The sequence below is a fragment of the Anser anser genome (assembly GCF_964211835.1).
Source record: "Anser anser genome assembly, chromosome: 5".
In the NCBI taxonomy this organism is placed as follows: domain Eukaryota; kingdom Metazoa; phylum Chordata; class Aves; order Anseriformes; family Anatidae; genus Anser; species Anser anser.
Genome location: NC_139725.1, coordinates 11400881 through 11428792, shown reverse-complemented (window position 1 = coordinate 11428792; position 27912 = coordinate 11400881). Strand labels below are relative to the sequence as shown.

Sequence of the window (27912 nt, the reverse complement as noted above, 5' to 3'; positions counted from 1 at the left end):
TTTTTTCCAAATAAAGCAAAATGAAATGGGGCTCTGTCACTTAGTATGTCTGACTTGACTGCAGCAGTGTTAGTGGGATGGCAACACAAGCTATGTCTATTCTGAAAGGGAAGTGCAAACTTGAGCCCGCACTGCTAGCTAACTACCAATTCAAACTGATTTGCTTTGCACATGTTCTGCAATTTGAATGATGAGAAAACTTGAATTTTCTCTGATCCAGCAGCCTCCAAGGTCCAAATGTAGAAGAGAAAATGGATGAAATTGGGAAAATTATATGTGCATTCAGTATATAAAACAAAGAACAATCAAGAAACATGTCAACATAAAATAGAAGGTAATTCAGATTTCCAATTCTTTTTGAGTTTCCTCTCTTCCTCTCTTCCAAGTAGTTACTAAGTTAAGAGACAAACACACTCACGATAAAGTTTGAAAAACAGTCTCTGAGCTGAATTGAGAATTCTCCAGTGAGTTGTTACTCACTGTTGCTTGTATGGCATACTTCCAGGCCACATATACTAAAAGCCTTGGAGCAATTATTAAGCAATGTCCAATATCCGTTATGGATTCCTTGAAAACACTTACAAAGCCCCTTTTCTGGTAACCAGTAAGTTGAAAAATTTTGAGTAAACCAGAGAAAGCAGATCCATTCAAATATTTACTTAAGCTGGAAGTTAAAACTTGTTGGAAGTACTTCTTCTATATGATTTAGGGACATAATGAAAAACACACACACAAAAAAACTTTCTTCCTACAGCATTTGGTAAGCAACAGGGAAAAAAAGACTGAACAGCTTCTTCCTACCACCCACTAGGATCATGTTGTTCTCATTGCTAATATCACCCATCCATTTGAAAAGGCACCTAGAAGCTGACAACATAAGTGTGATCTTTCTCGTGCCATTTGTTTAGTATGTGATTAAAGTGGTTCTGAAACAACTACGAAGTATCTTTCAAGCTGTACTCCAGAACTTCGCTATCAGTGGAAGGCTTAAAAGTGAGGAGTACATGTTAAAATACTGCATTGGCAACGTGCCAAGAGCAAGGTTTCACACACCATACTACTATCTAACGAAGACACCAGCAGATAATTGGAAGGATGGTCTCATGAACAGCTACTGCTCTTCTGCTGCTGCTTCTTTACACTCCACTCTTCCTGCAACAATTCGCTCCTGCAGCAATTTGCTTAATATACTAATATATTAACAGACACTTTGCTGAATGAGCATCAGCTACAAACAATATATTAATGTTCTCAATGACAAGCTTCAAATTAAATAAATAAAAGCTGTTGCAGCTGTATAAACGTTTGTAAGGTACAAAGATTTTAAGGATTAAGACATCGGATAACTTCCTAGATTCCCTGGAGTTGAAGATTAAGTTGGGCCAGGCCCTTACTAAAGAGAAGACATCTTTGATAGTGATGGCTACTGATTTCCTTTGGCACACAGAAGATTCAAATTGTGATTCTTATTTTCACTGAAAGACTATGTGAGAATAAAGTGACATAATTTTCCAAAGCTTCACATACAGATTACTTCAGCAGGAAAGAACAGAAACCTGACTGTACTTGAGGTGGAGAATTAAAAGAATTACAGTATTCTGGAAATGACTTTCTATTTAGAAGAATTCTTGGTTTTCCTTATGTTTGAAACATCCTAGTTTGCTACCAGTTCCCCCCCCAAAAAAAAGCAGAAGAAAGGCTTAAGCAAAAAGACATGGATTTCTCAAGATGGCTAGATGACTTTTTTCCCTGCTACTATTTAATACAAATTCTAAGAAACACACCATGCACTGGATGATACAATCAGCCATTGCATGAGGACAGTAAGCCTCCTATTCCAGTAGGATCATGCCTGCATCCACTTTTAGATATATATAGATGATTCAACAGTACATGGACACTAGGAAGTTGTTCCCCACTTGAAAAGTTCAATATCTATCTGCATAGAGCTAAGACCATTTACCATAATCAAATATATTTTCTAAAGACTTAGCCATGGACAGGACAGTCTATGAGGACAAAGTCACTGCAAGCAATTCTCAAAAGAAGTTAAATATAGTCTTTTTTTTTTTTTTTCCCCCCTCAATATCCTAGGTGGTAGTAAGATATTCAGGACAAGGTCACCCTGTGCAGAACTGTATTTCCATAAGAAAGGGGCTCACATGACTCAGATTCATAGAAAGTACTTCTCAGGAGGATCTTCTGTTGTTCAAAATAACTATTTAGTTGTAAAGACTAATGTCTGCTTTCAAACACCTTCCCTTTTGTGAGGAGAAGCTCATGCTGCTGGTGATGGTAGGTAGCTCCATGGACTCCTTGTGCTCCTGTAGGAGCTCAAGACTCGTAGGGTCAAGCCACTGAGAATTCTCCATACAGCTCTTAAGCAGTCCTTCTGTGAGGTTAGGGCAATGTAAGCCCACAGCACCCATATCAGCTGCTGGGAAGATGGAAGCTAACTGACTTCACTTTGGAGATTCACAGTTTATTATTTGGTAAGCACCATGCCTATGTCTCCATAGCCACTAATGGTCTTGCTAACAGTAAAAGGCTTCCAGTCTACTTGTAGAAGGTTCCAGGACCCTTCAGTTTATAAAAATAGGAGACATTTTCCCATGCTCAACTCCTGTCATAGTGGCACAGTTCTTATTTTTATACACTTCTCTCACAGTAAAATATACTTTCTGGTGATGTAGTCATGGACAGGATCGGACAGAAAGACAAAGGCAGTGCAACCAGTTGTCAAGAGAACATAAGTCCTTGTGCTGATCCACCTTCACATTTTGTCCTGTTTCTACTGGGGATTCACTTAATGGAAAGAAATTTCATTAGCAGTGAAGTAGTCAAGAACAAAGGTTTGTTCAAAGGTTTGTAAGACTTTAGGCAAGCAATAAAATAATGCGATCCAGCTCTTAACCAAACTTCCTATTTAATATATGGCACTTTTTGTTTGTTCAGTCATCAAAACTATTATTAATGAACTAGACACTAAGCACAATGAGTAAACAATTATGTAAGACTTAAATATCATGATAGCCTTACTGGATCCAGGAACCTATAGGAATAAAAATAGTTGCAGTTCATGGCTATTCTTAGCTATAATCTATTCTTTTTTCATGGATCAAAAACAAGATTCAAGGGCTACGTACAATCACTTTTTCATTGTTGCACTGATCATTTAATACAAATGCTTATCCTGAAAATTGGGCCATTTTCCAGGCATTGTAAATTAATCTTCCAGCCACACAATTAAAGACATTATGCTGATGAATGAGGTAGTAATGCTGATTTACATTCAGCAGTTATGTGACTCAAAGATATGATGTACAATATCTTTGCCTCCTCAGCAGAAGCAGCAGGCAGTCTGAAAACCATTGTCCGACAGGTTTCTTTGTTATCAGTCTCACTGAGAAACCTGTAATGCTTAAGATAGCAGAGAATTTGCTAACAGTAGAAATAGTTTCCTTCTTTATTACCTGTTATAAAAGCAAATGAAATACATATTGATGACATCAAACTGATGGTCTTGAGGACAGATTATTTATTTTACTCAGAGGATTGTCACACCATAGGCAGAACCTGGACTGGTTTTCTTTCCCACTGCAGAAAATCAACCTTGGCCACATACAGCTATTCTGAAAAGGATGGATAGCATTCATCTTCAGGCCTATTCAGTTCTGGATCTCACTATAGAAACTGCCAAAAAACGTGTTAATTAGAGACAATATAATTCTGTAGATGCTGCTGCCATTGGAACAGAAGCATTAGAATTTGTCTGAACTTGACAGGTGTCTTTCATTTGAAACAAAATGGTGGAAATGATCCAAGAACAGGCACATGAGGACCTATAATGAATGTATAAGAGCTTTCAGCTGTGACTTCTCCTTCTAGGTTGCATCTCTATCATTTAGAATGGAGATCTGCTGCTCTTTAAAAATCATCCGTCAAATTCCAGATCTATACGAGGGTGTGGGGGCAGGGGGGAGGTAGCAGGAAGAAGAGGAGACTTGTACATACTCAAGGTCAGAGTGGGGATTTACCCGAGACTAGCTGTGGGAGGATTTCAAAGAGACAAAGGAAAACGAGGCAGATGTCACAACAAGGTGCTGGCAGGGTTTTTCTTCTGTTTCCCCTCACTTGGGACCAAAACCATCCAGATTCAGGCCTGTTTGAGTAGGAGAAGGAAACTCTTGCCAAGCCAGGCTGATTCTGGAAGAATGGGCAGCAGAACCAGGGAGCAAGGGGCAAGTGAGTCCAGTTTTCACAACCAGCTATGCTTTCAACAGCAGGTTCCAACAAAGGCACCGTAAATGCCTATATTGAGGAGAAAACTGCAAACCAAACCAGGTATCCGCTAATGTTTTAATGACTTTAAAAGCATGTGACACATGGTTTAACTATATAAAATTTACAGTGTGACTCCTCACATACTCTTTATGTCAGATATTCAGCAATTATTTTTTGATAGCTATGTTGTGTGATTCATCATTTATGTCTATGCACTTTATATACTTCCAGATGAAACAGACGGCCATTCTTGAAACTAGGAAAAAACAAAGAAGAAATTCATGGATCAGTAATTATTTATAGTAGAATATGTGGAACTTCAATGGGTTACAAAAATTTTTAAGGAATTCCTGAGAGGCACAGGAGGTCCATAAATAGCACAATTGCAACTGCTATATAACTCAGTGGAGTTAGGAACATGCTACATTAACACTGGGCCTTAGTATTTCCTGCCATGTGCAGTATGTACGCCTTCTCTTACGTTTTTAACTTCACCAAAAGAATTAAAGGAAATAGAGAAGATTTAAGGACTGTAGGCATTATAATACTGACATCACATTCAGATGATTAAAATTCTTCGTGGAGGTTTTAGATCCTGCTGAATAGCTCATCACTTGTTGGTGGTTAATATACAAAGGAGCACTTTGACACAATTTTAGAAAGGATAAATGAAACAGTCATAGAAGTTTTTGGTGCTTAAGAACAAGTATTAACGTAATTGCTCTAAAATATTTAAAAGAGCTGAAGGTCACTTGCTGACCCTTCATGTCTAAGAATATATTGCAGTTGGCCTCTGTCTCTTGACAATAAACGCATCAAGACTTTGCAATATCCAGATATAATGCTGTCTGCCAACACTCTTGCAGTTAAGGATTTATCACAGGATTTTCCTTATCATTCCACAGTTTTGGAGATTTATAACTCCATTTCCTCCTCCTTTAATATTAATGCAGTAAACTTGCCATCATGTGAAATGGGATTTAATTACTAGCTTTTTTTTTCATTTGTAGAAAGGACAAGTCAGATTATTTTCAATTTTCAGAAAAATACTGCTTTTTAGATTAGAGGTCAGCACACAGACTTCTGCAGATGCCTAACATTCAGCATTACCCATCATTCTGCTTTCTTATATATGTGGAATAAAAAGGAAAATCACAGTTATTTTAGTTCAGCACCATCTCAGGTATCTGATAAGATGCACTGACAAACCGATGGATATCTCACATGCCCAATTTTCTGTTTCATACTAGATGAATTCAGAGCCTATGCAAAGCTGCCTATGTCCCTCAAGCCTCAAAGTGCCCTGTATTCAAAGGTTTTGAAAAACAGCCACTACTCCCACTAACATCATTAAGAGATCTTGGCATTTGACACTTTAGAAAGCCGGGAACTTTAATGTGGGGCTTTTGTGAGGCACAAGCGCTACAGGGATTCTTGAACAGCACCTTTGAACTGGTTATAGTTAATTCTTCTAGGGTTAAATTTTGCTTTCAGTATGTAGTAATTAGATTCTTAATCTTGGTATCCATATAAAAATACACTACAGATCAATACATGGGGATGAATTTCACTCCCTACGCATGATGAATCTTAATTACATTCTTTTCCACATCGCAGATTTCCCCATTGGAGAGCTGTGATCACTCTTTTAGGTTGGATAAAGGAACACTTCTCTGAATGGGTTTCATAACAACAAAATCCTTTTAGATCCAGTCAGTAATACTGCCACATACTGGCCTCATGCAATACAATTTTGTATAAACAAGGAAACACATTTTTCACAATATGTTATAATCAGTTTTAAGGGAAAACAGGTCACGATACTTGGCATTTATTCCTTGCTTTGCATCTTAAAGTATTTCAGAAGCAACTAATTAATCCTCTAAGTAATTATTACTAATTATTTTGTAGATGATAATTATGGTAGTCTATTGCTTTAAACTAATTAGTTGTAAATGTTTTCATGATATACTATAACGTTTTATATGCAACTGTTATGGTCTGCTGGGCTCTAATGCATATCTTTGGATATTTTATCTAATGCATATTTCAAAATGGTTCTCTGTGGATTTATATGGCAGGTCACAGCTTTCAAAGGATGATCAGATGAACCTCCCCCACAGGCTAAAGGACTAGGTACACAGCAGGACTCGTGCTGGGAATGTCATTACACTAGCTGGAATCCAGAGCACAGAATGAAGTACTCAGGCTTCAGTACACTATGCATGGAAACAGTAAGAACTTCAAAATTAGGGGATTGAGCTATATGATAATACACACTCATGGCACACCTCACCAGCTGGGTAAGGATGGCTGAATTTTCCTTTTGAGAAAAATGACAAGTGCATCCCTGATTCAACATGTGCTGTTTGTGAACCCTCTGTAGGGCATAAATCAGCGTTAGGACTTGGGGGCATATATTCATTTGATGTTTTTGTTTATTTGTTTTTTAATTCAGGAAGGGCAACTGACAAAGGTTAGCCCATAACTAAAGAAAGAGAAGCTCAGAAACGAGTAAGATGTATGAACAATCATCTAAGACAAACAAGAAACTAGAACGTCCTGGGGTGTGAGAGGAAGGGCACCCCCTTGCGTGACTGGAAAAGGTGGCTCCAACCCTCTTCAGTAAATGTGAATCAAGCTGAGTCTCCCACATGCTGCAGGAACGCTCTTATCCCTATGCCTTCCTGGCATGCTTTTGGCAGAGCTTCTTCAACAGATTTCATCAAGTGTTTCCTATGGTTAAGGTGGGCATTGAAATATCTGATTTGTGAAACCCAGCCAGGCTTGGAGATGAGAAAGGCACTGAGCTGCTCTGCACTGCCAGGATCGAAGAATGTCTAAGCCCGCGCTGGAGACAGTGACATCTTTTTGCCTTTAACCACTGCTTTGACAGTAAACAGCTTAGCATCGTTTGAATGGCAGTAGTATTTCAACAGCACAACAAAGCAAAGTTTTAGCATTAGAATGTGTTCAGAGCAAGAAAAGCAGAACGGAATTCAGCTCAGCCCCCTACAAAATCACTGCTTCAGTACCAACTATAATAAAAAGTTGGATTCCTACTGCAAATGAAACATAAAAAACTTAAAGACCACCAGGCTACTATTTTATGAAAATGAAAACACACTTTCTAAGCATTCTCCTTCAAACACAGACTTTCACTATTTAACCTTCTCCAACATAAAAGAATCATCATGAAAATAAATTAATGTGAGGCTGAAGCCAGAATTGTGGCTTACTATATACGTATTTATAGGAACACAAAGGGGATTGATTCACTGAGTTCACAATTAGGCATTGCAATGCTTTCACACATTACAGCATTTGAAGTCTAGAAAAGCCCATTTTAACTATGTACACTCTAACCTCCTGTTTAGCAGTGGCTGATTTTCATGCAGTAATTCCACCCTCACAGGCCAATGGCTGGGTTTGAACAAGACATTGTTTTTCAGAAATACAATCAGATTTGACTTTACTATTTCCCAGTGATGAAAAATGCACCAGAATACTTCATAAACTGCTACGATTATGAATTAGCCTCACTATTTAACATATACATATGACAACATCCTTAAAATTATCTCTCATGACTTTTAGCCTTTTGATTTGATTTTATTCCTCAAAATGTCTGTGTTTTTCCAAAATGTATAGACAAAAAATATTATCAATCCAGGAAGCTCTTTTGCTAACTGTTTTAAAACTCATTTCATGAAGGTTAGATTTTAAGATGTTTAGCATTCCTAGTTACTCTTGTAAAGGAAAGCATGACATCATGATTTTTAATATAAATACATATATAAATATATAAAAATTTATGTGTAATATGACAAACATATTTTTATATATATAATCTGTAGCAGCATTTTAGAATTTGTACTGGGGAGATGAACGAGAATTATACAGTCCCAGCCCTACTGTAAGCTGAGTACAGATGTTTAAGTGACACATAGATATTGCTTAGAAACAATGTTTTGGGGAGATTCTTTATTATTTTATTGTTTTATCAAAATGTCCTATTCAATATTTTTGACCACTTATCAGTATGTCTGTAATATTGGATGTTACCTGGAGCTACGTCGGTGGGCTCTGTCAACTGAACGTTTTCAGAGAAAAGTTCTAGATAAGTCTAGTAGCTTTTAAGAGGCCCTGTTTTAAGTTAAGGTTCTAGTTATCAGACAAAACAAAATCTGAAGAAGAAAGTGCCATCAGACATCTTCTGGTAACTATTTGCTTAAGCTCACATATGTTTGCATGCTTAGTTTTCGTGAGTACTCTGGTTTTTCAGAAAAGTAATCTTTGCCTACATACTCTAAACCACAGTTTAATTAACATAGTTTAAGTGAAATTTAAAGTCGAATTGAAATGTGACTTCAGTGTTTTTCTGTAACTATTAGATCAGTCAAATATTTGGATTTTACTTATCCTCTAGATCTGTTCTCTTCAGGGAACATAAAGCGTACTGTTAGGTTGACTGTTTGGCCTCAAAATATAGTTCTCCAGTGAACTGCTGCATCCTGAGGATAAATTAGCATTCCAAGCATATCTGAAATTCCAGAGCCATTCTTCTAAATATCCTTCTGGAGTTTTTCAAATTATTTCCCCTTTAGAGGAGTGTAGAAAATACACTGTGCATTTTTAACTTCTCTATGGAATAAATACATTATAGTGAAACTTGTTTTTCCTCCAGATCTTAACTGACAGTTGAACATAGTGGTCATCAGGAAACAACCAAAAAAAGTGAAAGCAGGTGAAAGAGACAGAATAATAAGCTAAGTATTTTTGCCTAGTGTATATATATATAAAAAAAATCCCAGACATAAGAAAAATTTGAGTAAAATTGAATTAAAAATTTTGAAGAAGGGTAAACAGAAGAAGCTAACAATCAAAAGGTATAGTCAGGGGAGAACACTTCATATAATAGCTGTGTTTCTTTATTCTAAAATGAAGTTCATACTTTCTTATTCAAGGAGAGAGTTTTTTTCAAGGTACCCTCATGGCCAAAAAATCTACTGAATCTAATACTAATGAATCTAGTTGGATGATACACATTTTTAAGTGTTCTATATTTATGACTTGAAAAACCCTTTTGTTTTATACAGAACAATGTGTTTTCTTGCAAGCTTTATTCTTGTTGTTTTAGAGTTTCACTTTGATTACTTCACTTCTGTTGGATGCTCAAATAGCAGTAGGAAGCCAACAACACATTTTCTCTCTTATCTAGAAAGAAAATTGGGACCGTCTTTCCAAAACAATCCTCTTTATAATAAACCATACTTCCTTTGTCACAACAGGATTAAAGCTATTGTGTTAATTCTACAGAAAGCATGGGGGAGTTATTCAGACAAACTTTTCAGCGCACATTGAAATTTTGTCCTTGAATTTTACTTCCCACTCAGGCACTGTTTCTATTAAATAAACTCAACCCTCCCACCCCACCCCACCAATTCTAAAAGTAGTTTCATCCTTTTCTTCTGTGAACACATTCTATAATCTAGCTTTGTCATCTTGTACCTCAAATGCTGAAGCCTCTTGTTTTTGTTAATTATTTTCTTTTTTTTTGTTTGTTTTTTTTTTCAAATTGCAGTTCTTCCACTCCCATTAAATCATCCTCTCACCTTGACTTGTCTGAGTGTCTTTAAGGCTTTCTGACACTTCCCATATCAGCATGAAGCTCTTCTCACTTATCTGAAAAGTTATATGGAGGTCTAGGATGTAAACTTCTCAGCTTTTATGTCTTACTGCCATCCTCCATATTATTTCTTATCTCAAAATTCCTTTCCCCCCTGCCCCATCTCCCATTCTTGTTACTTACACTTGGACTATCAACCTTTTTCCTCAAGAAAAAAAAAAAGAAAAGTACTTTCATCTTTGTCCTTCCAAAATCCTCATCAAATAGACTTTTTAAAACATCCTAGCACAGAAATTCCCTCAGCAGATAATGAGGGTTACTATCTATTCCTGTGCCTCTCCATTAAATACATACAACCAAACTTCATGATTTCTTTTCAGTGGAAAAATTATCTTCTTTTAAGACCATTCTCTCTTTCTTCATGATCTGTTCCCACCATGTCCTATTGTCATGCTCTTTTTAATATTTTTATAAACATGATTCTAATCTTCTTAAATATATGAGGTGCAAAACACTTTTTTTTAATTAGCTCAATAAGTGTCCTGAGAAGTATGTTTGTTTGGTTTTTTTTTTTTTTTTTTTCCTCATCAAGAGACTAGCTCTGCTTCAGGATTTTTTGGCTCTTTCAAATTTCAAGTTCCTACTGTAATTCATTGAGATATTACAGTTTTTCAAAATAAGGAAGAAAAAAAAATATAGCAGAAAGTACAGAGAGACTAAATATAAGTTTCACTCCCATTGCCTATAATAAACTTTCATGAGCCTTACTGTTACTTTGCAAAGAATACCTGCAATGTAAGATGAATTTTGCAAAAATTCATACAATTTTAACAATATGAATACCTGTGCTGTATTTATATTGCACAAAGCTTTCATTCTTTTCGTTCCAAGAAGAAGTTACAATTCTTGGCAAACCTGAAAATAATGTATTTCAACAGTACAAAAAAAAAAATGCTGATGACATATTTGAACTGCTCAATATATATGCTTTTTTGTAATAAATATTGTGTCACAATCACCTCACATCCAACCCACAGAAATCTCAGCTGAGTCTCAAGGTGGTATAGAAAAACATTAAAAACAGACAAACAAACAAAAAACCACGAACCCAAGATTTTCAAAAAATCTTGAATTATTTTCATTAAGAAAGTTTCCACTTCACATTCTTGGGGTATGACCTTGCAAGGTCAAGCAGGTACCTTGCAGGTGTGGGCTGCAAATACACAGGATTATATATGTTTTTACCTGCAGCAATAGATTACTGGCATAACTCTAATAACTGCAGTAGAGATTTTTCCAGTTTTCTCTAGTGTGGCTAATGGAATTTCTTCATTAAAAATATTACTTTTTAAAAAAGCTTTTTGCTTCAGCAATTCAGCTGAGCTGACCACAACAGCATGGTTCTCCACACTGAATATTAGTTTGTAAGAAATGGCTTGGAGGACTGTACACCTTCCAAGTAGGTTACTAAAATGAACTAGGTGAAATTAGATCATTTTTCCTATATGCAGTTTTGAGAGCTCTAGGCTGCCTCAATCAATTTGCTCCTTCCAGTCTTTCAGAACCACAATTATCAAAACTTGGTTTCACTCTCAAAGGCTAGGACAGTAAAATACAATATATTCCTGTAAACCTGGCTCCACAGCCAGCTGCTTTTCACTCCTCTATTTCACACATGCAGAAATACTTTGCAAACCACTGTCTCTCTCTGCCGCCTAGCAGGAAGCCAGATTTTACAATTGTCTTTGAACTACTTCCCAGTAAAAATATGATCATGGAATCCTTCACCAACATAAACCTTGAAAAAGATCTCTGGTGAGCCTTCTGAAAGCATGGTCAATGTATGAAATGTGCCTATGCTTTAAATTGCAGGGAAAGTTGCACACACAAGGCTTTAAGGTATTGCATTGCTGCTGAAAGGGTAAAGGTAGACTGAAATAAATCAGAAGAGTTTTTCAAATGTTTACAGAGCACAGTTTCTAAGCATGATTCATTCCTAAAATAACCATAGTACAATCCTGGTATACTTGTTTGTGTTGTTAGTGTGTTTGCTTATAGGTTTCCTGTTCTGAAGATGGAATATCAACAAGTCTGTTCTTTCTCAAATTATATTACAAGCAAAAATGGATGTAGATCAAGACTAGGAAAATTGTTAGAACGTTATTAAAAAAATTGTTTGCCATATTATGGTGATGATAGTGCTTGATGATCTGTACATTTAAAGAAAACAAAACCTACTTCCCATCTCTCCATGTATCTGTTATCTAAAGTCTTTAACTATCCAACTGGGCCAACACTAAAGATCAAATCTTGGCAATTGTCCCTAGTTCTACAAGGATGAAAACAATCAGAACTCACATCCTGTGTATTTGTGTCTGCTGCTTGTGCTTTCTTAAGTTCATCAAGTTAATGGCCATTTTTATGTTTCATGTACCTTGAATTAAAATGCTTGCAAATGGCACAGGGTCATACTAACTGGATTCAAGCTACCAGTGTTGCAGACTACTCTTCAATTTATTTCATACTTATTTGATCTCTCAGACATGTTACCAAATCATTGCAGAGCTAAAAATACAGATGGTTAACAGCTGAGCATCTTCTGATTTTGGACGGGCTAAATGTACAATACAAGACGAGGTAGGGACAGAGATTTGTAAAGCTTGACTTTGGGTGTTGACCTCAAAGCTTGACTCTGGAGGTTGACCTCAATTACTTTAAGACATGGCTGAGCAGACTTGGGCAATACAGGAGTGTGAATGCAGTGGAACACCAGAACATTGGTCTTCATGAGCTACATGTGCAAAACTGAAGATTGAAAGAGTCAGGAGATCTTTTGGGGGTCAGAGGATATAACCACTGGAGAAGATTAACTGACATCAGGAATTATAAAAAAAAAAAAAAAGTATTAATCATGAATGAGAACTATTATTATTTGCAACCAGTACTTGAACCTGTAGTATATCAATAAACAGCAACCTTAAATATTTACAGAAACTCTTCATTATACATACAAAATCAAATTCTTCTTTGTGAAAAAGCTCACAGACACAAGCCAAACACAAACAAGCACCTAGAGCCAAAAGGAGAATATTCAAGAGAGCCTGAGTTAAATGCTTTATATATCTTTACTCTCTGCTGTTCAGAATATGTAAGAACCTCAGCTATTTGTTACCAGTCTTCTTACATCAACTCGATAGAGTTTGGCATATTGTATAAGATGTACTCAAATGCACTGTGTTACTGCTTGTACTATAACAGGCAAACAGCATAACACAGCTCTCTCATCTGCTAGCTAACATGAAGCATCATGACATTTTTCAGGCTGTTACACAGAAAGAAAATTACCCATGTCCACATGTCCCCCTCCTACAGAACAGATTTATTTAAACAGAAATCTCCTCTCCAATTTTCCATCTTGCCTTAATATCCTTCTGATGCTGCATTTTGTCTAGAAGAGGGCTTCAAGCAATCATTCTTAATTCTTAAAATTTAATAGAGATGGAAATGGTGATTCATTGGTTGTCAGTTCTCTATCAGCTCTTGGTTTTGGTCCTTTTCCAGTATTTCAGTGAGGTTAAAGAGAAAGGAAATCAAAGAAAGTCCTTAATCGTGTTCCAGAATATCACAGTTATTCTCAGCTTGGCATTCATTGAAATGTTGCTGGCATGAATTCATTGCCTGAAGACGCAACTTGCAAGTGGAAGTGGGTCAAGGAAGACCCTCACTAGATTTGCCAAAGGACTGCTTTGATGAAAAGACAGAAAACACATTTGATTCATCTTTCATTTCCCCAAAGTCAATTCAAGTCTGTTACACAAAGGTAAGTGATGAGAAAAAAAAAAAATGGCCTAACAGCTTTCAGTGTTCTAATGAGCTAGGAAATATCTGTATTCTGCTTAATAGTACTAACTTTTGGAGACTTTCCATCCACTGAATACTGTTTCAAAAGCACTTTGATATTTATAATAATTTCTCCTTCCCTAGCTTGTTTCCATTCCTCAGGCAGACAACAGCTATACTAGAAAAGCATCTTCCATATTTAGATTACACATACAATACAATATAATAGTCAATGTGATTTTTAAAAATGCTAAGCCAATAATTTTCCTGGTCTCTACAACATTGGTCTATACCATTACTATGAATTGTGTCACTTTCCAGTTACATAGAGCATATTCTGACAAAGGAAGCATGCACTTATTGTGATTTACGGTGCACTGATCCAAATTATATTGACTCAGCTATGTTGGTTAAACATGAGGCTTATTGTAAGAAGCATTGGACTGGTATAACAGGAATAGATAAGACAGAACAGCCTAAGCTTACATCTATACAATAGGGGCATCCATTATTGCCCGCAATGTAAACATATGTTGGTAGCATTATGAAACTAAAGAAAGTCATCTTTTTTTTCTTCCTTTTTTTCCATTTCCCCAGTCAAGCAAACTGAGCTTTATGTATGTACCTCACTCATTAATTTCTCCATACCAATCACCACTTCAATATTACTTTTTAAAAAAAAAAAAAAAACTTTTTATGGCAATTTCCAAACCACATATAGTAAATTAACATGCAGTCCTCAGCAAAGATTCTTAGGATGATGAAATGGCAGTTGCAGGCAATTAAGATAAAGCCTAACATAATAACAAAAATCTGGTGAAGAAAGGTCTGAGGTGATCGTGTCTTCCATAGTTCCATATAGATGTTGTCCAGCCCACTAATCCTCAAAGGCTTCCTTGTGGAAACACAGCATATTGTAACTCTCCATAAGAAGTGAAGATGCTAGTCTCATAGTTGTGTTTCTAATCTCTCTCATACTAGACGTTTTGAAGTTTACTAACAGCTTAATAATGCAATTATGAAGAAACAACATGACCTCACAAGTTTATTTTTTTTCTCACTGAGAGAGATCATAATTTAAAGGACAGCATTCCAAACTATCCAAAAGACTGGAATGACTGTCATTGCAGTCCATGGTATAATTGAGAAAGAGGTATGCTTATATAATTACACTCACAAAGTGTTAATGACAAATAACCACAAATTGTTAAGAACATGGGCAAAGTATTGGCTTTAAGAACCAAGGGGAAAAAAAATCTGTTACAGGAAACTGACCACTGCATTTGCGCATAATCAAGTTAAAATGTTAGTAGTCTGAAGGAAGGAGAGGGCATGAAGGCAACTAAATTTGATAATGAGTCTAATATAGAGGGAATGGTCAATAAAAAGCAGGAGGGCAATAAAATTCAAAATTGCTTAAATTGACTTGAAGCATGGGCACACTAAGCAATTAAGCATTTCGAAAGGCAAGGTAATGAGTCTGTGGGGAAAAAAAAGGAGGGGAAATTTATACATAATGGCCATATGTTCCAAAACTTTGAGCAGAAGTAGAATGAAGTATGATGGTGGATAAAACTAAATATTCTTGGTACAGTGTTTGTGACTGCTAAAAAGAAAATCAAAATAATGCAGGATAAAATTTCAGAAGATATTGGAACAAATTCAGCTCTGGTATGAGGAGGTGAAATTCCCACAAGGAATAGTTCTCCAGTACAACATGACATATTTTGCCTAAATATAGGCCAAGAAGGCTTAGGTGAAACTTCAGGACATATGAGTCTAATGTTACACAAATTTCCTGCATGTCTCTATATGAAGATTTCTATTTTCTCCATTCTACTTATGATTCATCAACTTTTCATGAGAAATTCTTGGCCCAGATTGTGAAATTCATTAATTCATCAATCATGTAACTTATGCATACGTTTCCATTCTCTGAGCAGAAAATAATTTTTAGAATCAGGTTTTTAAAAGGAATGTTTTGAGCAAGCCTTTATATATTTTCTTTCACTGATATGAGCACAGCGTAAATAAATTAAAAAAATAAAAAAAATTAAAGATTTTTATCTGACACTAGCCCCATAATATACTCCTGTTTAATTTAACAGAACCTACTGGTCATTAAAGATATACAGAACTCTCTTGGCTTTGTTCTGCATTATCCTGTTTGGTATGTTGTAAATATCTGAACACAAAGACATTAAATTGAGAGTACAATAAAAAATGAGAGTTCTGGTTATGGATTGTTTCTAAATCGTGTTGTTACTTTGTTTAATTTCCATTCTGTTCTAGGTTAAAAGGTCCTATGTTGAACTATTTGTGAATATTGGTATAAAGTAACGTCAAAGAAACAGCTGAAATTTTCTTTTTATATAAGATTTCCTACACGTTAAGTAATAAAAATACTACACATTGGCACAATGCATCATACTTTGGAGCACTCTGAATGTCTCAGAGCAATAAAAGGTATTATGTATTTTCTCATGAGGAATGGCATGCACGAAGTTGATAATGTAATAGCATTTACTGAACCCAGAAATAAATCCCAATATACAATCTCTTAAGACAAAGTTGTATCTTTTTCACTTGTGTCCCTATATTGAATAATACGAAATGCAATACTATAATTTAAATAATAATTAATATAGACAAATGGCAAACCCCACATATTTTTGAGAAATCTTTTGTATTATTCAAATGGAAATTATAAAAATCCAAAATGTGAAAATATGAGATAAATAAAAACAGGATAAATGCCCATGATGTTAGTGTTTCTCAATATTAAGAAAAAATATCTAAAGGCAAACACAATATATTTTTTAAAGTTTGTTTTTCCACAACAAACACAAGATGACAATTTCTATCAGGAACTGTGGATACCAGAAGGGTTCCACTGAAATACTGTAGATTTTAGACTTGGCTATTTTAATATACTCAGAGATTACTGAAATAGAAATATATTCAAATCCATAACTTTCAGCTGAAGACAGCCTGAATAACCCCAAAAGTACAGAGATTATAATTTTGACTAGATCTACCTAGCTCAAAAATATTTAAAACCTTCTACTTCTATAGACAATTTTATCAAATTTAGTTATTTATCAAGAATAATCAAATATTGCCAATAGAACTGATGTTTATAGGAAGCTAATCTCTTTGGGTAAATTTGCAATATTAGATTTTCAGCTGTTGGAACTTTTTCCTATCTGATCTGCATTTTTGTCACACATTTCATCTAAACTGCTTCTTGTAGATGACAAGTCTTCTGTGCATCCCCACAAACCACATAGGAGATTTAAAGTTACCCATTCAGTGTATCTCAATCTCATAGAGCTTGTTTTATACTTTCTGACATATTTTTTTTTCTTAGAGTTAATGCAAGGGTATTCTCCAACTCACCCACCTATCTTCCTAGCTTATATTATTAATTAAAGGTTTGGATTTTTTTCCACTACTTTTTTTTTTTTTTTTTTTCCCCTTACAAATACAGATGAGCAGTCTATCCTGTCTGGTAGCCTAACTGAAAAATATGGAAAGCGAATAAGTCAGATTTTCCAGTAATCTTATATTTCATTATTAAGATTAGCTATTTTTTCACTCATTACTAGATACGGTTCCCTAACTTCTTTTAAACCCAAGTGCTGATTTTTCCCCATTTTCCTTTCTATTTCTTATTTGCAACATTCTACATAGAAAAACAAAGACTTGTAGTTTCTTTGTATATTCTTGAATGGGATTACTTGCAAATACTAGTCCTGTGTTCTCTGTGGGTTTTTTTTGTTGTTGGTGGTGGTGATAGTGTGTTTGTTTTTTTTTAATATATATATATATATATATAGCACTGCATTTCTTTTCACTGATTGGTTAGTACAGTGCTTTGGCATACTCTAAACACTGAATTGAAATAAACCTAGGATAAACATTATCTTTTGCTGATTCAGAAGGCTGCAGGGTGCCTTTGAGATGAAGGATGCATTAAACTGGATTCACAGCTCGTTTAAGTCATGGCAATCTGATAAATGTGTGATACAATAATTTGTTATTAACAATAATTAATATGGAATATTTTGGACTACTATCATTCTTTCTGATGACAGGAAAGTGTTGCTCAAAACTATAGTTTTTGTTTGTGTTTGCTCCCCAAAATTCATCCTTGTAGGATGCACTTTTGTCTCAAGGTGTTTAGCCCCATGTCTTCAGAATGTTTTGCTCATGACTTGGGTGCAATCTGAAGTGCTTTTGCTCTAACTTTTAGCAATATTTGGCATCAACAGATCCACTTCAAGACAATGAAAACTGTGAGTTTATGGTACTCACCAAAAATCTAGTTCCCTAGGGTTGAATACTTACATCTCCAAATATGACCCAATAAAGGACAATATGCCCCCAAATGTGTCTATTTTCTAACTCTATCAGTTAGTCTGATGAGAAATATCCTTTTTTAAATATTTTGCCATTCTAAGTCCGCCTATGTTGCCTTAGGTAATGACCTTATAAGAAAGGGACCCCTTGGGCATGAGAATAAAGCTTCTACCACTAAACCTAAAGAGAGAGTAAGCTTTTCTGTACCAGCAGTACACTGATACCATTCTCACTGGTGAGAAACTTATTACACATAGGGCACCTTTCCATTATCGTCTTAGGACAGTGGATTCAATGTCAATCTCTTAAACATCCCCACTTACTGCTCTTCAGTTCTCACTGCAGTGTGATTTTGGACTGCATGGATTGGTCCTTCTTCAGGTGGAAATAAATCCAAAGATGTGCTCCAGGAGCACACCTAATGACCCTGGACTACCTATGGGCATTCATTCCACAGGACCCAGAATTAGACTACTGTCAAGTAAAACTTCCTGAAATTCATACAGCGTTATTATGCACAGCTATATACATTAGCTCCTCCATTCCCCAGAGCTGCTGCCTGCAGTCTGTGGCACTTGCGAATGCACACATACCCATAGTAAACAAGTGGCCCTTCTTAATACCTGTTAATACTAGAATTCTCTTATTAGGTACCCAGCAGCAGCAGATGGTTAAAAATGTCGTCTTCAATAACAAGTCTTAAATGTCTGCAGACAAGCTGAAATACATCTGCACAATCATCATTCCCAGTACTCTACACTATTTGGTAGTATCTCTTATCTTACTTGAAGTTAGCAAAAATTAATTGCTAATGTCAAATTCTGAGAAAAATATATATGTTCTTCAACACTCTTAATAGGGAAAAATCACTATTATAAATGAAGAAGTAGTCAAGACAAGTTCAGTTTCCAGAAGTAAAGCAACAAAGGTAGGTCACAGTGAAAGATGCAACAAAGTCAATGTCCCAGCCCCTCCTCCAGGCATTGGTTGTGAATTATTGTTATAGAATATACTCTAGGTAATAGCTACAATTCAAGATAATTAAAAACCATTCAGTTTCTTCCCTCAGATTAATTTTAATCAAGCTAAAACATGATGCAGAGGAAGAATTGACTGAATATATGTAATCATTACATTTTGAAATACTTTATTAAGCAGGAGGCATTCAATCTATTAATTAGTGTATTGTTACAGGCAATTGGAAAGCACGGGTCTTAATCCAAACAGAGTAATTTACAAATGGAGAAATACTGGATTACCATTTGCACAGACATTTTGATGTTGACTTACAGCATTGTTTCCTCAATTCAATGATGTATGGGAAGAAATTAATAAGTGAAAATTAAAAGGAAGATATTTCATTATAATGTGATGCAGATACTCCTCTTTGACACAGACATTATTGGTAATGGCCTTGAGCCAATATCTGGCTGTTACCTTATTTGTACAAGGCTGCACTTGAAAATCAGGAACAATAACTGAGAATGCATTATTTTATTCAGTTCAATCATTTTGGTTCCTTCTCCAACATTGGATTTGAGCAGCGGATGCTCAGTATGCTTACCGGAAAAATCACAAGGCCTATACAACAACTTAAATCCCATTAAAGCTTCGCAGTGGGACTTCAGTGGTGCATCAGCCTGTTACACGAGTGACTTTCACCATAAATAATGACCCTTTTGGAGCAAGGTTTTCAACTCTAATTAGAAAACATTTTTGTTACTCTCCAAGTGGAAAGCTTTTTGCTGTCTCAACGGTGTATCCTTTTCTCTGCCCGGGATTGCAGCGGCTCTGAAACATGGATTCCTGCCATCAGCAACTGCGTATAGATAGATTGGGTTATAATTCAGAGTAAATTTTTAGGTGCTCACTTAAAGAAATGCATAGAATTTATCTACTGCATGGAAATTTTTCTTTTCTCTTTTCTTTTCTTTTCTTTTCTTTTCTTTTCTTTTCTTTTCTTTTCTTTTCTTTTCTTTTCTTTTCTTTTCTTTTCTTTTCTTTTCTTTTCTTTTCTTTTCTTTTCTTTTCTTTTCTTTTCTTTTCTTTTCTTTTCTTTTCTTTTCTTTTCTTTTCTTTTCTTTTCTTCTTTTCTTTTTTCTTTTTTTCCTCTTGCCAGACAGAATTTATAGTAAGCTGAGGAAATGTTTATCAGGGCTGGATGATTTCTCAGCATCTGTTTTCTGTGTTTCATCCATTCTTAGTGGCTTTCTCACCAGGTTTACTTTTCAGGCTGATCTCTATATTATCTTATTCTCTCTCATTTCAAATCTACTGGCAATAATAAGGGGATATTTGAAGAAATTTGAAGCTTTACATAACTTCCTGACTGAGTCAGATTAGACTTTTATTACAGTCTCAATGAATTCTGTATAAGCCTCTCCTAACAATGCTACAACATCTTTTGTTGTAGCTGTTTCATCCACTCTCTGTACCATAAACTCACCGAGCAGTGTAAATGTAGTAGAGCAACTAATCATACTGGAAATTAAAACTAGTAATGTATTCAGAAATTCAATCCAAGAAATCATATAGGCAGGTATATAATGTGCAACAGCAGCTGAATTAGCAGGATGTTAGAAATCTTATCTCAAAAAAACACAATCATTTTTTGTATTTTTTGCATTTCTGGCTCAAATTCAGACTGTATAACTGTAAACGAACAAGAATAGGAATAATTTTAAATTAGGAGCCCGGTTTCTCCGGTTGAGGAATAGGCAGTTGTGTATAAATAGAAGGGATGATGGCATTATGTAATGTGCCTATAATTGAAGGGAAGGACATATTCTTGATACAAAACTTCAGCTTAGAGTCCTTACTGTATTTCTTCAGTATTATAAAATTCAGACATATACTCTTTGATTAAGGTAAATTCTGGAGAAATTTCTAGAATGCTTAAATAACCATTAACCTCTCCTTATTTTCTATTGGGATTATTATCCCAACAGACCTTTGTAATTATTGATAATATTTCCAGATTTTGTGTTGTTGTTGTTTTTTTTTTTTCCAGCTTATTGGTGGCTGGAATTAGGCTTCTCTCCAAGAGTAATAACTCTGCCTTTTTAGAGAGAAATTATTTAATAAGCATAATATTTTATATGACAGGAACACCATACACTACAAAACTGTTCTCTTTGCACTTGACCATTGACTTTCAGCACACTAGACTTAAATTTAGCATTTATCTCTCCTCTGCTTTTGCACTATATAGATTAATATAGTAATTATCTCAAGTGAAATTCAAAAAAAAAAAAAAAGAAGCAACACCTATGTATGTGAAACAGACGAAATTCAATGCTTATGCTTTGGGACACTTTTCATTTCAGTCTTTATCTTTTAAATAGGCCTTTCAAACTCTGTCCAAGGTTATGTGAGGTAAAGGAGGAAAACTGAGATGTTCACTGGGAAAGAGGGTAGGGAGTGGGGTGAGCAGAATCAGCCTAAAGAATCTACTATCTCATTTGAGAGAGAGAGAGAGAATTACTCTATTACAATGAAAAAAGATTTCACTCTATAAAATAAGGAGAGATTGTTGCCATGGTACCAACAAAATTTCTCCTTCACTTAAATGCACACACATGAACTTTTCTTGACAGAATAAAATTATAAATGTGCAAGGCAAAACATTTTCTATTATACTTCCTCACAGCATTTTAAATATTTGCATTATATTTAGATGAAATCATATAGGTAATCATCTCTTGCAGATCTCTTCCAAAGCAAAGCAACAAATATTGTGTTGACATGGAAATGCATGGCCTCGGAAGGCACTAGGTAACTCAAGGCACACAGAAGGGTATATATATATTCACTTCTAAGATGTTCACCAACAAAGATGGATTTCTTGGGGATGGGAAACTCTTAACCTAGACAAAGCCACGTTCAACAAGTATGCAACTGGCTCAAAGTTGTTCTCTGGAATGACTGAATGATTTGGAGTCACGTTCCTGGGCTCTGTTCCTCATATACCTACCTTTATTATTACTCTATGGGCTGAAATAGTATAATCTTATGTTACAGATTGTTTGTCTTTACAACACATGGTATTTTGTAACAATTTCCTCAAGTGCTCCGAGCACTTAGCGGACGAACTTTTCACAGAATCACAGAATCACAAAATCATCTAGGTTGGAAGAGACCTCCAAGATCACCTAGTCCAACCTCTGACCTAACACTAGCAAGTCCTCCACTAAACCATCTCACCAAGCACTACGTTTAAACATCTTTTAAAGACCTCTAGGGCTGGTGACTCAACCACTTCACTGGGTACCCCATTTTATTACAGAGTTCTGAGACCCACAATCAGGTAGCTAGCTATTCAGGGGCCTAAAGTCAAAAGGCACTGCTAGATTTTCATTGAACTTGTCCACTTCATGCATAAAGATCTTACACTAGTCCTTAATGTCAATACAAGGTTTGACTTCATTTGGTGGTATTATACCATATTTAACCTACTATTGGCCCTTGCAGTTAAAGTATATTTAAGGACATTTTGAAGACAAGAGGGACCACCTACTGACACTCAAATCATCTTTGTTTTTGCATAAAACATGACAGATAAGTGTCCCTTATGCTAATTTCTGGATAAGGGAGAAATGTATATTTTCAAAAAGGTCACTGATTTGTTGACGATCAGAAGTCACTAGAAAACCACCAATCTTTGAATAAGGTCTTTAATAGTTTTTGGTTGGTTGGTTGGTTGGCTGTTTTTTAAATTTATATACTCATTTACAAATGTGAGCATAATTTCTAAATGAGTTTGGTTAGAAATGAATGTCTAGCCATTAGACTGTGTTGCACTTGCAGTCAGCTTAAGCCTTCTCCCAATGTAACACACAGATGTGATAAAGTACCTTTAAAATTCTCTTTGGTAGAAAGGCTGCGCTTCTTTAGGATGCAAAAGAACACTTGCATCCTTCTGGACAACAGAACTGGACATAACAACCCCAAAGTAATTTCACTAAGGCCATATGTACAGGTAATATCACTTTCTAATTCCCAAAGGAAAATTCCTTCTCCATAAACCCTCTGAACACATTAGTTCTCATAGCCAGAGCTCTGCACAGGAAGTTCACAGTTTGATTATCCATTATGACCAGAAAGTCATTTCTAGAGGCAACATTGTTCTGAACATAGTTCCTTCAGCCTGACAATTTGACATACATTCACCATCTCTAGATGCATAATGTTGTATTTGGTTATATTAAAGTTGAAGCTGGACTTATTTGATGAGGAAACCAAGATGTTCAGGTAATTGGCTTGTCCCTTAGTGGATGGAATTTGAAACTTTACATTCCCTCTGCAGGATCTGTAGTCTTTTTCTGTAAAGAAAAGACTTTATCCTCCAGTGCTCCCTACTTCACAATTCTCACCAGCACGACATTCTTAGAAAAGTATAATGAGAGGGAAAAAGATTGCAACTTCATATAGTGATGTATTTCACCCTTTATTTTGTCAGTTATCAATCTGCGTCCCGCCATTTCATCTCCCTGGTGCTAAAGCCACCCACTATGGATGTATGAGCCATGCTGCACAGATCTAGAACGTGCATTCACTGCACTGCCCCATCAGTCTTCCCTTCTTTCTTTCCGTAAGCAATCCAGAAGAAAAACAGACTCAGTATTGTGCTTTGCTGCATTCTTTCTAACATGTTGCGTGTTACAGACTGACAAGAAAGATTATAAATAGAACTGAGCTTCTTTCTCATTACAGTGATTGTAATGAGAATGATAAATGGGTTCAAATAAAACCATTCAGGCTCCAGTGATAAGATTGCTATCTCTTCCAATGCTGTATCTAACCCAATTTCATGATGTCATTATCTTCCCCGAAATGTAATGGAATTTATGGCAATTTAAAGGATCAGTCCTAGTATATTTTATATATGCTGTGTTTTCTCTGGCACAGGAAAACTCCTTTCACTTGATCTTCATTATGACTCTGCTTTCAGGTATCTCTGCTCACAAATGATAAAATAGGTAGCTACAGATTAACACGTACATTGATCTGTGCAAACATAAGACAGTTGCCTCTTGGTTGTTGCGTACTCCTAAAAGATCAGAGATCTTCTGTTACGACTTGTACTGATTTGAGTAATATAATTAAACAACACCCAGAAGAAAGAGGAATAAAGAAAGAAACTCATTTGTTTTTCAGATTATTTTTTTTCAAAAAAAGACTGCCAAACTCACTACCTCAGTATAACAATCACCAACACAAAGCTTATACGTGAAAAATAGATAAATCACTATGAAACTTTCTCATAAATATTTTCTAACAAAAGGTTAGAGAGAGGTGGAAGTTCGTGAGTTACATTATTAGTACAGAGAAGGCATACGTCAAGGTGAAAGAACAGAGGGCTTAAATTTCAGCAATGACAAAGTCAAGGCAAGGATTTCTGCCTCAATCACATTAAAAGCTATTGTTTCCTTCCATCATCATCCTAGAAATCGTGTGTGTTGCTTCATGTTTTTTCCTGGTCCCATGTAAGAAAAGAGGTATACTAGGTCTGCAAAACTAAGCTGTCATCTCCTAACAGCTTGAGTACTTGTACGTCTTTGTGAATTGTTGGTTATCATCCGTTCTGATGTATCTGATGTTTTCATTCATATTTCTTTATGCAAAGGTTAATCTGAGAACATATAAACAGTCTGAAAAGTCACAAAATGCATCTTTTTTTTACACCTCTTTTTGGGACCCTGATTTTTGATTTTCTCTGAAACAGATGAGCTATGCAACGCTGCGGCCATAATGCTGCTTCACTGAGAGTTTCATACAACATCCCTGTGTTTTTGGTAAATGCCAGAAATTGTACCAAAATCAGAGACAGTCTTACCGATTTTCATTGAAACTAGCAATGAATAAATATCAGTGCCATACAGAGCCATCTTTCACCTAAAATACTCATGTCATTGCTAAAGTCTAATATGGAGATAGAACACCTCTTTTTCCCTCTCCTCCTTTCTTCCTGTGTCTCATTTTCAGGCTTACACTTACCTAGTGATAATCTAATTGTTTTAAGGTGATATAAGTATATTGTTTCTTGTGTATACAAGGAGACTGGAGGAGAAAGTAGACTTCTCTGGACTTAGCATATTATGCACTGCTACCTATTATTAGAGACAATTAGACTCAATAATACAGTTGTCCCTTTAGTACTGTATTCTTATAGCTCTAAAACTTTGAGTTAATTGTTGGATCTTAATTCTTATGCTAGTAACTTTTTCCAGCAATACTACAGCTCTGTGTACTTAAAACTTGACATGACTTTTCCACACAGGAAATTTTGTTCTTTTCCCTTCTTCTTCTGTTAAGTTTGTCAATCTCATTAGCCAGTGCACAGAAAGATATACAGTTAATATATACCACTTTCTATGACTTTGTGGACTAAATACTCATTGAGTTTTTACAGAAACATAATCCTGAATGTTTATCACAATATTTACACAGCTTTTTGTTCTTTGCAGAATGATGAAGCCTGTATTGTGCACTGATATTGGGATGAGATTCTCCCCTGCTGACTTAACTAAATATAAAATAAGGAAATAAACAATATTAACAAAAACCTCTGATTTGGGCCTTCATTAAGCACTAGGTTTTCAAAAGCACTCGGTTTACGTCAAAAATGTCAGAGCTTTTTTCATTATGGCTGAAATTATGGAACGAAAATAACTCCTCTTCTCTGCACTCCAGGAAGGCCCTCAATCACCTCTTCATTCCAGAGATGGCTAATAATTCCTGCATGTATCGTGCGCATGCATGAAAGTGCTTCAAGACGAAAAGTGCTGTATAAATGTAAGCTACTATTAATTACGGTACTCAAAGGAACATTCAGAGAGCTTAGTTTTCAAACTGAGCCTACATTAACGTTTCTGTATGTTCTAAAGTTCATTTTCTCCATGCCTCTTAATTTGCCACTCTGTCATCAGAGAAATAGAAATTCACTATTCCTACACACCTCTAAACACAGATATATTCTCCCTGCTGATTCAACTGCAACAATTGACTAATATGTATTATTTCTGGTGCTCAGCTGAGGCTATTGTGAGGCAAAGACTCAGAAAGAAAGATGAGATTTTTTTTTTTTATATATACATAACAATATATATATTTCACCACATATGAGCAAGAACACTGAGAAGGGATATCAAGAGTGAAGTGGCTATGCAGCGATTTTCTTCAAATTTCCAAGAGATTACCATAAAATGTGGCAATTAAAAGAGAGGCAGAAGATGATATGGATTATAATCAAACTTGTTCTTCTAGAGGATCTTCAAACCAGTGATCTCAAAGCACTTCATTAAACAATCAAATCTTACTTGACCTAAGTCTGCTAAGGAACAAAAAGGTATTTTTGTCCATCACTGGGATGACCACCTGGTAAATAAACACACAAAAAAACTCCACAACTGGAGAATAAAGAACACGAATAAGTCAATCTTTAAACAAGATTAGGGCAAGAAGTCCTCAGCAGGATTCAACTGGCCAAGGCAGTTGCCCTAACATCCCAAGTGCTGCAGTAAGTGCCATGGGACTTTTGCCCCATAGTAGCATTAGGCTTTTTGAATGCAGGTTAATATAGAACAGATTAGTTTCTATGATCAGTGGCAGGAAAGTGATTTTGACTGCCAAATATTTTTGACGGTCATAACATATCAGTAACCTCATTATTTGATAATCTGTGTCTCCCTTCAGCTTTTTGAGTTCTCCCTTTGCGTGCAACCATTATTACTTACCAAAATTAGCTTGATTACACACATTTTGTATGGAGCTGTCCTTTAAAATCTTTATAGATAAAGCTGAAGAACTAGTTTTATTAACTTGAGCATCTTGCTAGAAGCATGTGACAGCTACAATCTTTTGTATGACCGAGAGTCCCGCTGAGATGTACGCCTCTTCCATCCCAAACTTCCCTTTGCTAGGAAACCTGCTCAGTATGGACCTTTCATATCACAAACAGTGGGCGGCTGTCAGAATGTTTTCTACAAGGTCTTGTTCCCTTTTTGATCTGGGCCAAGTGAAAATTACATCAGGTTAGGCGGCTTTCAGACTGGGCAGATAGATTTTTTCACATGCTGAGGCAAGAGGCAATCCTGTCTACGACTGAATGATTACATTAATACTTCAGAGATTTAAGCTGCATTGTTAATGTGCATCACAGTACTAGCAACCCAGGCGCTATAAATACTCAAAATCTGTAACTCTGCAGGATCGGTAAGCACACCATTCTCCCCGAGATCAGATACAAGCACTAGATGTGGGTAGGACAGATTGCCAGGAAGCAGCTCTAGAGTTCTCTTTGCAGGGTTCCATCTTTAAAGTGGAAGGCATCACTTTCACTCTTTTACACTTCTCCATAGGAAGGTGACACATGCAAATGCTAGGAAACTAGGGTTTCCTTCTTGATGCATATCCAAACACAAAGGCAAAGAATGGAAAAGTATTTCTTATCTCATACCAGCTCACTGGAATCTCATTGTCTTCCTTGCTGGGGCTGTTACAGTGACTTAACTGTTTTCTGTTATTTTTCCTCTGCTGTCTTACACGTTATACTTGGGTTTGGGTGGATGGATATTTCATTGCTAGGAGGTAATTCAGAACTGGAGATTTTAAACCAAATGCTGACATTGTCTGTAGGACAAGCTTCTGGACCAAACCCTGCCCAACAGTCATACGTCTGCCTCATTTTCATCTCTTCAGAATTCAAGCCTGCCCAAGCCCCATCCTGGCTCTGACAGCATGTTCCTGTTCTTTAAGCACACAGCATCAAAATTGCATGGCACAGTGGAAAAGAACTG

General features: G+C 35.9%; 1 protein-coding gene and 1 long non-coding RNA gene across 6 annotated transcripts in view; one reads left to right on the top strand and one right to left on the bottom strand.

Annotated features, from left to right (window-relative positions):
• The window catches only part of LOC310900307 (uncharacterized protein), a 178942-nt gene that overhangs the window by 106990 nt on the left and 44040 nt on the right, over positions 1-27912 (bottom strand). The window lies entirely within an intron of this gene.
• On the top strand, positions 3781-10484 carry LOC310900309. The gene is made up of 3 exons (XR_014585003.1): positions 3781-4344; positions 6366-6587; positions 6743-10484. It is a non-coding gene; the product is annotated as an uncharacterized lncRNA (long non-coding RNA).